Here is a 12,983-nt window from a genome sequence, read left to right on the forward strand (position 1 = left end):
CTACCATCTTGCAATGTGACCCAAATGCCACACCCTACCATCACATAAGCATACCATACCCTACCACCACGTAAGCGTACTGAATATGCCACACCCTACCATTGCTTAAATGTACTGAATATGCCACACCTTACCGTCAATTAAGCGTACTGAATATGCCACACCCTACCATCGCTTAAATGTACTGAATATGCCACACCTTACCGTCAATTAAGCGTACTGAATATGCCACACCATACCATCATTTAAATGAACTGAATATGCCACAGCCTACAGTCACTTAAACGTACTGAATATGCAAACACATCACTTGCTGAATTCAAAAACACGAGCCAGCCTGAATGGGACAGGTAAAGTTACCTGAGCACTTACATGCGCTTCAGCTGTCAGCATATGATGGGACATAGTCAGGAATCGGTGGCTAGGGAAGGAAGGCACACAGCACATATCTAACCCCCAGCGGGTTAAAATGGGAATGGTCCATGTGGAGTGTAAGGGAGGGCCGATATACAAAGACAAATGTATAACTTGGGGACTGGGGCTATACACCTTTGTGAGTCATGCCCCCCAATCCTGTGTCGTTGGGGAGGGGAAGTGAAGGCACAAATGATCAGGCTTAGTGCCTCGGTGATACCTGCTGTAGCGTCCCTTCAGTGTCCTTACAAATATATGCATTCTCTCTGGAACAGGAAAGACAGAGCCAGCAAAGACCTGGCCTCTGTGTACTCAAAGGCACTCTGTCCACCCTTCCCAGTGACCGCTGCCGGCTGGACTCTCCAAAAGAGAGTGAATGAACACTCCCGGCACACCCCTTCATCCCAAGAGTGAATGAACAATCCCGGCACACCCCTCCATTCCAAGAGTGAATGAACACTCCAGGCACACCCCTCCATCCCAAGAGTGAATGAACACTCCAGGGACACCCCTCCATCCCAAGAGTGAATGAATAGTCCAGGCACACCCCTCCATCCCAAGAGTGAATGAATAATCCAGGCACACCCCTCCATCCCAAGAAGGATTGAATACTCCATGCACACCCCTCCATTCCAAGAGTGATTGAATACTCCAGGCACACCCGTCCATCCCAAGAGTGAATGAATACTCCAGGCGGGAGTGAATGAATACTCCAGGCACACCCCTCCATCCCAAGAGTGAATGAATACTCCAGGCACACCCCTCCATCCCAAGAGTGAATGAATAGTCCAGGCACACCCTCCATTCCAAGAGTGAATGAACACTCCAGGCACACCCCTCCATTACAAGAGTGAATGAACACTCCAGGCACACCCGTCCATCCTACGAGTGAATGAATACTGCAGGCGGGAGTGAATGAATACTCCAGGCACACCCCTCCATCCCAAGGGTGAATGAATACTCCAGGGACACCCCTCCATCCCAAGAGTGAAAGAATATTCCAGGCACACCCCACCATCCCAAGAGTGAATGAATAGTCCAGGCACACCCCTCCATCCCAAGAGTGAATGAATAGTCCAGGCACACCCCTCCATCCCAAATGTGATTGAATACTCCATGCACACCCCTCCATTCCAAGAGTGAATGAACACTCCAGGCACACCCCTCCATTCCAGAAGTGAATGACTACTCCAGGCACACCCCTGCATTCCAAAGGTGATTGATACTCCCGGCACACCGTTCCATCCCAAGAGTGATTGAATACTCCAGGCACACCCGTCCATCCCAAGAGTGAATGAATACTCCGGGCACCCACCTCCTCCATCCCAAGAGTGAATGAATAGTCCAGGCACACCCCTCCATTCCAAGAGTGAATGAACACTTCAGGCACACCCCTCCATTACAAGAGTGAATGAACACTCCCGGCACACCCGTCCATCCTACGAATGAATGAATACTGCAGGCAGGAGTGAATGAATACTCCAGGCACACCCCTCCATCCCAAGGGTGAATGAATACTCCAGGCACACCCCTCCATTCCAAAGGTAATTGATACTCCCGGCACACCCCTCCATCCCAAGAGTGAATGAATACTCCAAAGCACACCCGTCCATCCCAAGAGTGAATGAACACTCCAGGGACACCCCTCCATCCCAAGAGTGAATGAATAGTCCAGGCACACCCCTCCATCCCAAGAGTGAATGAATAATCCAGGCACACCCCTCCATCCCAAGAAGGATTGAATACTCCATGCACACCCCTCCATTCCAAGAGTGATTGAATACTCCAGGCACACCCGTCCATCCCAAGAGTGAATGAATACTCCAGGCGGGAGTGAATGAATACTCCAGGCACACCCCTCCATCCCAAGAGTGAATGAATACTCCAGGCACACCCCTCCATCCCAAGAGTGAATGAATAGTCCAGGCACACCCTCCATTCCAAGAGTGAATGAACACTCCAGGCACACCCCTCCATTACAAGAGTGAATGAACACTCCAGGCACACCCGTCCATCCTACGAGTGAATGAATACTGCAGGCGGGAGTGAATGAATACTCCAGGCACACCCCTCCATCCCAAGGGTGAATGAATACTCCAGGGACACCCCTCCATCCCAAGAGTGAAAGAATATTCCAGGCACACCCCACCATCCCAAGAGTGAATGAATAGTCCAGGCACACCCCTCCATCCCAAGAGTGAATGAATAGTCCAGGCACACCCCTCCATCCCAAATGTGATTGAATACTCCATGCACACCCCTCCATTCCAAGAGTGAATGAACACTCCAGGCACACCCCTCCATTCCAGAAGTGAATGACTACTCCAGGCACACCCCTGCATTCCAAAGGTGATTGATACTCCCGGCACACCGTTCCATCCCAAGAGTGATTGAATACTCCAGGCACACCCGTCCATCCCAAGAGTGAATGAATACTCCGGGCACCCACCTCCTCCATCCCAAGAGTGAATGAATAGTCCAGGCACACCCCTCCATTCCAAGAGTGAATGAACACTTCAGGCACACCCCTCCATTACAAGAGTGAATGAACACTCCCGGCACACCCGTCCATCCTACGAATGAATGAATACTGCAGGCAGGAGTGAATGAATACTCCAGGCACACCCCTCCATCCCAAGGGTGAATGAATACTCCAGGGACACCCCTCCATCCCAAGAGTGAAAGAATATTCCAGGCACACCCCACCATCCCAAGAGTGAATTAATAGTCCAGGCACACCCCTCCATCCCAAGAGTGAATGAATAGTCCAGGCACACCCCTCCATCCCGAAGGTGATTTTATACTCCATGCAGACCCCTTCATTCCAAGAGTGATTGAATACTCCAGGCACACCCCTCCATCACAAGAGTGAATGAATACTCCAGGCACACCCCTCCATTCCAAAGGTGATTGATACTCCCGGCACACCCCTCCATCCCAAGAGTGAATGAATACTCCAGGCACACCCGTCCATCCCAAGAGTGAATGAATACTCCATGCACACCCCTCCATTCCAAGAGTGAATGAACAATCCAGGCACACCCCTCTATTCCAGAAGTGAATGAATACTCCAGGCACACCCCTGCATTCCAAAGGTGATTGATACTCCCGGCACACCCCTCCATCCTACGAGTGAATGAATACTGCAGGCGAGAGTGAATGAATACTCCAGGGACACACCTCCATCCCAAGAGTGAAAGAATATTCCAGGCATACCCCACCATCCCAAGAGTAAATGAATAGTCCAGGCACACCCCTCCATCCCAAGAGTGAATGAATAGTCCAGGCACACCCCTCCATCCCAAGAGTAAATGAATAGTCCAGGCACACCCCTCCATCCCAAGAGTGAATGAATAGTACAGGCACACCCCTCCTTCCCAAATGTGATTGAATACTCCATGCAGACCCCTCCATTCCAAGAGTGATTGAATACTCCATCACAAGAGTGAATGAATACTCCAGGCACACCCCTCCATTCCAAAGGTGATTGATACTCCTGGAACACCCCTCCATTCCAAGAGTGAATGAATACTCCGAGCACCCACCTCCTCCATCCCAATGCTTTTCAAGCGTGTCTCCGTTCCTCACCTGTCCTCCAATCCGGGACACCTCCGTTACCTTCAGATCAGGTCCCAGCCCCGCCCTGCGGCCCCAACAGTCCTTGGTTCATTTTGTTTTCGTTTTTTCCACAAAGACTACTGCCAGAAGTAAAACGGAAACCGGAAATATGTCACTTCCCCGGGTCCACCACCTTGCTACCAATCGGAGCAGGCGGCTCTCACAGGAGCGGCCTATCGTAAACAGTACGGGGAGCAGCTGCCAATGACACGCTAGTGACGTCACCAGCCCGGAAGGGCGGCTCGATGCACTTCCGGTGCAGAAAGAAACGAAAGTGACTGAAACAATAGAGGATCTTCTTCCTAAGTCAGAGTTCGATATTTAAAACTGTTGTGCCATGTCGGAGGGTCCTAGGAGCAACTGGGTGTAGTAGGCGAGTACCGGATCTGGCGGTGAGGATAGTAGGCGGGGTGTAGGGCAGCATCATTGTGCTGCGGGGTGAGCCCACGGGGCCCGCGTCCAGGGCTTTCAGGGTCCACCGACATGGTCGTGATGCTTTCGTTACTCTGCGGGACCGAGGGCCAAATATTCAGGGGCTGCAGGGTAGACTCGGGGTGGGCATCACGCTCTCGTTGAGGGAGAGGCGGTCATCGGAGGTACAGGCATCGCTTCATCGGGTAGTGGCGAGGATGTGGTCCGTCGGCTTAAACTGCCGACTTTGGTGCTGGAAACTAGAGTTCGAGCCTCGAGGTCGCGTCCACATCCTGTGATTCTGGGCAAATCACTTCATCTCCCCGTGCCTGAATGTGTAATGTAAATGCGGTGCTATGTAAATCGCTCCAATACCTTCGGGTTTAGTTCAAGCTTTATAAATATGCAAAAAGAAGTAGTGGGAAGGGACATGCAGCGATGGTCTTCCGGTCTGATTAGTGACTCTGCAGGAAGTGCCGTATGTTTGACTCTGGTCGGGCTGTAGGGAGGTCCATCTCGTGCGAGGACGCGGTGTGCTGGGATGGAACCACCTTGTATGTTTTGCGGATGCTAAAGAAGTCTGCAGGCTGTACGATCCTAAGTACAGTATTTCTTATACGGAAACTACATACTATAACCATCACAGATCCTGCGTGTATTTTGTTAAAACACTATTGTGTGTAAACATACTACTGACTGCTTGGGAGTGGGGGTATATTGCGTTGTATTGGCTTTTTGGGTTGCCATGTAAGTTGCTACTTCACTTGTATCGTTAAATGAACGTTTATCTGCAGGACTAGGTTCCGGTGCGATCCGATGGTCATCTGGTTCCTGGGTTTCCTTTGTGTGTGTGTGTGGTCGAAATTGGTGTTGGTTGTAGTTTGACGCGGATGTGGACTGTTGGGTGAAGCGCGTGAGAGTTTGAAAAGATAATACAGGTCTAGTTCAGTTAAACTTGTCTTTAAATAAACATGCTGTCTTGCGGAGAGTTTAGAATGCTTGCCATCATACTTTTGGGTACATACTTTGGAAACAGATGCTCATAATCCGACCTTCAAAGCGTGAATAATAACCCGCTAGTAGAAGTGAAAAAAGCCATACATTATGTGGTGTCGTCTTCACAGTGGAGCCTTATATCGAGTTTCCCTCGTAGGAACTGTACCAGAACCCTATGTATTCACTACCAAGCAATGGCAGACGTGTGAGATGTCGTTCACTCGGCGGAATGAGTCAACACCACTAGAAAATGTAATATTCAGAGCTACGTTCTTTCTAGCTGAGTCATTTGTGTCAGATGTTGGTGGAGACGAGATTAAAAAGATAAATACATTATTGGGTGAGAAAACAAAACAATTCCAATTACTTTTTATCTATCTCACTCATGTTTTTTCAAACCCTGCCCCCCTGTCCTTCACACCCCCTTCCCCGCCCCCAGTCCAACAAAACATTTTCTGATGGGTTTTTCCAGTTAAACTTTTTACAGGTCATTGATCCGGTTTCCTCCCCTTGTCCAATTCTATGTTTATACAAATAGAATCTAATTTCTGGCTCTATTAATCTTAATATAATTTCTTTAGCAGCATTTTGAAGTTATCATATAATCGTTGGTAAAGTCTGGACATTGGTTGTGCCTCATTAGTTAACTTTAACACCCATATGTAGCAGTAAGGAACAGGTAGGTGTCCAGTCATGGGCCTTCCACTGCACGGCAAAATGTGTTGCTCTTTTTCAGACGTTTGACCAGTTTGATCTGGGAACTCGGGCCCGCAGTTACAAGAATAGAGTAGTGCATTGCAGCAACACTTGCTTTGCTGTGCTGCACTACGCCAAAAGTGAAAAGACAGGAATGTATTGTTTTATGCAATAAAGTGCATTTTTGTCCTTTCTCCCTGTGCTGGCATTACTTTAATGGCTATATAGTTGTGTAAGTGTGACAGTATGGTTGCATGGATGACTATGTAAGTTGGGTGTATAGGTGAGTAAATGGGTGTGATTGCTATTATGGGTGTGACAGTCGGTCACTGTCTAGTTTTGAGTGCTTTTGTGGGAGTGCTACTGGATGCGTACGTGCCTTACTGTGCATGGGTGAAAATGATATACTATTAAATTACACACTGTAAGCAAGCACTTGCCTCTAATTTCAAATTCATTCATACTGGCTTAAACTGTTTTTAGTAGAAAATGCTCTTTGCTGCTCACTATTTTTAGGTCTCGGGTAGCGAAGGCTGCGCTTGCGCAGTCTTGCTTCAGAGATTTAACGTTTTAGAAGTGGGGCTTTAACCCGCCCCTCTTCTTCCCTCTTCTCCATTGGCTGGCCTCTTAAATGCTGGTCAGCCATTGGAGAAGAGCTTTGTCTCTCCAAAGAAGCCCCGTCTTTTTCGGATTCGGGGGTGTGTTTTTTACTTTCATTCTCTCCTCTGGAATGTAAACATTCCAGCCAATGGCAAGAGGAGAGAAAGAAAAACACGCCCCCGAAAACGGCGCTGCGTTTCTCTGAGGCATTTCTGCTTGACCTCGGAGAAAGGCGGTGGTGTGCTCGTCCTCTCCCCCTGCTCTTGGCTCCCTCGGTGCTCCTGTGTCTGGCTGCTGCTCTGGTCTCCTCCCCCTGTCCTCTCTGGCTGGCTGCTGTAGATCAGCTTGTAACAGCTCACGGGTGGCACGATCTACCAGGGCAGTTCTCTGTTCCCTCGTGTGCCCCTTCCCAGGGCAGCTCCAGAGGCCCGCCATTAAAATCAACAAAACGAATTACAGTGCACAGTGCTGGTGGGCAGGAGGCAGTCTGAGAGGTGAGGAGACATGTTCAGCTGCTGTACAGGAGTGTGAGGGGCATAGTGTTTTTCAGGAAACTTTGTTTCCGTTTCCTTTTTAGTCACTCTCCGTTGCTTGTTTTCTTTCTTTACCAAGGCTCTGGCCGTCAAACTTCATGTTTGCCATTAATCACCTCATCTCCCCGTGGCATCCCCCACCAACTCCTGCATGTCGCTGCTGTTCCGACAAAAGAAATCAGATTGTATGTGCCCCATTTGAATCCTGAATCACGTACAGAAAATACAATGTTGAAGGTTTTTCTAAATTGGTCCCTTTTGGAAGTGCTGCTGCAGAAGGAAACAGGCAGAGACCATTGTAAAATGCATATTTGCAGGCCCTGTTTAAACGTCATTTCACTTTTAATTTTCAGCCCCACTTCATCACAGTATGGCGGACGCTTCAATAGGCTGCGCACCTTTCTGTTTTTTCTGCACAGCGCCTGCAGCTAAACTAGAGCAGGCTGCCTACACTGGCTTCCCCGGCTGTCAGCAAGGGAACAAGCGCTTTCACTTTGCATTTTTAGCCGTATTTCATCACAGCATAGCAGCTGCTTAGGGAGGTCGCATACCTTTCTTTGGTGGTTACAAAGTCGGCGAGCTCCTGCGGGGTCCTGGGGTCCATAATATGAAAAATCAATAAAAAGTGTTCTTAAAGTGGGCAGATTGGTTTTATTCAAACCCCAAAAACATTAGCGTCACTTTACTGAGTTTTGCAGTGAAGCGCTGTTCGGGGACTGGCGGGGAGCAGAGAAGGAAAAGGTCTCCGTCTCTTGCTTCCTGCCCGGACGAGACAAGGAAGGTGTCAGCTTCTGCTCTGCCGCTGGCAGCTGCCTCCCCACTCTTTCTTACTCTTATTCCCTCTCTAACTCCCCCTCACTTACTGAAACCCATGACTCAAGAAATGGTTCTCACCCTCTCTTTCTTCCTGTCGTTCATTTGTTCCCCTGTGAAATGGATGCAAAAAAGAAAACTTTTTCTGGAAATGCCGTTTGTACATCTTTCTATTGCAAAGTGCAGCCTCAGAAATAAAAGGTTCATAATATGAAAAATCAATAAAAAAACAAGACTGAATGTCCTTAAAGTGGCCAGATTGGTTTTATTCAAACCCCAAAAACATTAGCGTCACTTTACTGAGTTTGCAGTGAAGTTCTGTTTTTTCCCTGGTGGGGAAGTGCGTCAAACCTGGAGGTACTGCAATACCTGGTTGATGGGTGGATTGGAAAACAAAATGTATACGGCGGCTTTGTGTTCACGAATGTGGTCTTTTTAAACCATACTGCTTACGTTTTGTAAGCATATAAGCAGTGGACATTGAAATGGGTCCTTTCTGAGCCCTGTAGTTTTCAGGCAAAAATACTCGTTGATTTCTGCATTATGACTGTAAAAGCGTTAAGTTCACCATGTTGTTTCTTCTTACATTTTACATGCTTTATTTAATCTTTCATTCCCTATGAGTGTTTGCTTTTTCCAGGATGTTGTTTCTTTTTCTTTTAGACAGCATATTGCTCTTGCCAAGTGCGTAATTTGAATTGAGTCGCATCCAGTTGTTTATAGCAGGTCAAATTTTGCCCAAAATCAACATTTCTGCTAATTCGACAGGAATACTTCCACATTAGAATACTGATAGCGGCCATCTTGGTTTGGAGCATTTTTATGGTTAAGGCCGTACTTGCACCCATTTTTTTGAATTGTAACATTCTCTCAATTAGTCTGACATCTCTTTCTATGCCATAAGTATCGCATAGAGGTTGATGGACAATATCTCAAGCGGAGAATGACCACACAACGCGTGCTTGCTTCCCTGATGGCCAGACTCAGCAACGTGAGGTCTTACCAATGTGCTTTGCTGTTAGCTGCTTTTGCTGCTCTGGCCTATGGCAAACGAAAAGGGCAGGAATGCACTATATCTATCAGATACGACGCATTCCTGTCCTTTTACCCTGCACTGGCGCATGATGGGCTGCCGTGTGCCAACACAGGTACCTTTGTACCATGGTGCAAGGGTGCCTGCGTTGAGGGGATGAAAGAAAGAAAGGTACTGGTTCTTAACTACGCCGATGATCTGCAGCTTCTCCTCAGGGTTGATGGGTCTAATGACTCCGTTTCGGAGTTCCAGAAGACTATGTTGTTCATCCAAACTTGGATGGATATGAACCATCTAAAGCTTAATCCTGGAAAAACGGAAGTGGTCTTTACGGGGGACAGCCTTAAGCACTGGGGCCCCCAGTATTGGCCTCTGGCACTCGGCCCACCTCCTATCCCCTCTAGCTTCGCCAAGACTCTGGGGATACTTCTGGATAGTGATCTATCCTTAAAAGCCCAGGTTGGAGCAGTGGTGTCTAAGTGCTTCTACCAACTGCGAAAAATTAGAAAAATCCATTGCTTTCTCACTCATGAAGCTCTGGTCCAAGCCATGATTTCTACTGTGCTATCCCACCTAGACTATTCCAACTCTGTCTACCTGGGAATACCTCAGTATTTGTTTTATCGCCTCCAGTTGGTTCAAAACCAGGCTGCCTGTCTGATTTACCCCCAACCTAAATGGCAACCCGCATCTCCTCTACTGAGGAAACTACACTGGCTCCCGGTACAACGCCGCTGTTTCTTCAAAACTGGCTGCCTTATTTTCAAGGCTCTACACGGTACCAGTCCGGAATTTATCAACAACATTATACGTAGGTATTCCCCCACCCGTTACCTAAGATCTACCCACCTTTCATTTCTTTCTATTCCGAACTTCAAGAGGGCCCGTCTTGGAGGCCGTAAGTTTGCCATTCTCGCTCCCAGGTTGTGGAATTCTCTCCCTCTTGAGCTCCGTACATGTACTGATCTCCTCCCATTTAGGAAACTCTTGAAGACTTGGTTGTTTACTCAGTTAGTTTCCGCTGCCTTTGTCAAGATGTCTACTAGCGCCATGAAGCCAACCTGGCGTACGTGCGCTTTATAAATCTCCATTAACATTAAAAAACATTAACATTAACATGATTATTTTTGTGCAGGAAGGAAACCTGCACAAAAATAGGTCTCGCATTTGAGAGAGATTAAGCTATTGACATTGTAAATAACAATGCCGTTTCTTTAAATGTTTTAAAAACCTAAACAAAAATAATGTCATGAGCAATGCCAATAGCTCTAACTTTAACAATGCCGAGACCATTGCATTCTAAATGCTTGTTAATTAATGTTCTGATCTAACCTCCCTTCCATTTTGCGTTTAGATGTAGTGTCTAGAAGCTGCACATTTTCTTATAGCTTATGCAGACTTATTTTTTGTACCTTTTTAAAATAGTACAACCTGATTAACATGTCTTTACAATCTCTGCTGTCCAACTTGTATATACCTGTACTCAACAAAAATCACAATTCCTTTAATCTTATTTGTCATACCACTTGTAAATTATCACTCCTTTCCAGGTTTCCCGTGAAGCCAATTTTTTGGTGGTTTGGTTCACAGATCTATTGAGGTGCTCAGTCCTTCGAATCCAAATAACTGACTAACCTATCCACCGCTTTAATTACTTTCATATTTCACTAAACTAATTCAACACCTATCCTTTATGGGTCCCGGAGTAGCATGCTACTCGCCGAAAAAGCACTTCGACGCCTCTTCGGGGGTAGTAAGCTCTAAATAAATGCAAATACAATACAATATCCGGCAGCACCGCCTCCCTTGGCCCCCTGCCTCGTTCTCCCACGGGTCCCAGTGTCCCCCCCCCCCTCTCCGCACATGGATGGGGACAGGAACAGATGCATCAGGGAGCTCCGAAGACTGAGTGGGCAGGGATGAATCATTCCAATACACCCCTTTTGACATTATAATGCGAATAACCTGTAGTTTAAGGATAAGCATTTTAACTTAATTTGGGCACACGAATGTTAAGTTTAATTAGAAGAGGCACTTTGTTAAGGAGCTTTTTTTAGATTAACGTTTTGACTTTGAAATAGGTTCATGAAGTGCTAAGAGAGAGAAAATAGTTTTATGTTATCCAGTCATCCAAATGAGGAAAAAAACATGTTATAATTTGCAGACTTCGCTATGCAGCAGTTAGAGTTGCCATCAGGCTCGTTTATACCAGTATGATCTCTATTTTTACGTCATACCTGTCAAGTTTTCAGGTGGCTTATGTGTGACATGTCCATTGTTTCTATGTACGTATGAGTGAAATTCAACTGAGAAATGTGTGACACTTTAAGTGACACTTTCACACAAGTTACAGCAAGCAATGGCACTGCCTCGATAATTGTACTCATGAATTCAGTGCTCTACTTCACTCACTCCTGCCACTGTAAGCAAGACAACTGGAATTATGCGATTCTGCATAATTAAGGATTCGCCTCGTAATCCATCATCTGCTGCATAATCTGCAGATTTTATTTAAAAAATTGTTTCTTGCTCAAACGATCTAAAGTTACAAAACACATGGATACTTGGTGATATGAGTTCACGCATGTTGGAGGACATTTTCAAAGGTTAACTGGTCACCTTTCAGGAGCCTTTTGTGTATTTGGTTGTTAAAGTGTTACTAATGAAGTGAAATATTTGCCCAGACAGTATTACCCTGTGTAAAAAGCACACAATAGTGAAGTAATACTATTAAAAACTGTGCTGCATTATGCTGCACATTTTGCCCCTTTCTTGCCGCATAATTTAGTCAACACTGCTGAATAATGTGGTGCTCCCCAGCCACATAATTCCGGTTGCCCTGATTATAAGTGTCTTCCCAGTGACTGCCAGGCTGAATCCGAGAGCATCTACAGGCTAGGCAAGGGGGCCATCGGGCCGCAAGCAGTGCTGATTGTAGGCTGAGGTGCCTGTGCAGTCCTTGGCCACTGTTTACCCTCCTACACATTCCATCCTTGGTGTGCCATGGCACTGCCCCTTTTGCACCCTCTTTGTAAACCTCGCTCTTGTACACTGCCTGGTGGTACATTCCCACTTTGTAAAAGTCACACATATTTAATTGGATTGAAGTAGGAAATGCTCTTTAAGAAAAACATTGTTTTATGGCCTCCATGAAAATTGTAAGCAGATTTACAATAAACAAGACTCTGGTGAACTCTAGTGGTCCAGCTGTAACCCCCAAAGAGGCATTACCATGCCTCTTTCTGTAACACCCCACAATGCATTCATTCCTCGTTTAATATTCTTACCAATGATTATAGTGACATACACTTCTTGTGGCAACAGTCTGATCATGACACCAATAAATGATGTCATTTTGATGCCATTCCAGACACACATTTTCGAAAGCTAAGAAAATAAAGGGCCACGTGCAATCTGATATATTCTGGTTGCCTATAATAGGCTAGTCCTGGCCACTGAAATGGCTTTTGATGTTTGGTAACAGAAGTTCAATACAGCAATTCTTTCAGCACATCCCTGCCATGACCTCCTGGAACAGAGCACTTATCCTTACGTCAAAGAAAGAGCAAGCATTGGCATAGCCAATAGGTCTCGCCTTTGGGACCTTATAAGTGTTTAGCCATGCAACAGTTGATGTTGTTGCACCAAGGATGTTGTGATTGATAACTAAACACTTATAAAGTCCCAAAGGTGAGACCTATTGGCTATGCCAATGCTTGTTTATATATTGTCAAAAGCCGCACGAAACACACAAGCTTTACTAGTCATTTCAAATAGCAAATACACAATAGCCCTTGCTGTACCACAAGCTCTCCCTTGATCTCAGTCGCCAAATTAAGACCATTACTATCTCGACAGAAAAACACTGA

Source organism: Triturus cristatus, chromosome 5_1 (genome assembly GCF_964204655.1).
Source record: "Triturus cristatus chromosome 5_1, aTriCri1.1, whole genome shotgun sequence".
NCBI classification, from domain to species: domain Eukaryota; kingdom Metazoa; phylum Chordata; class Amphibia; order Caudata; family Salamandridae; genus Triturus; species Triturus cristatus.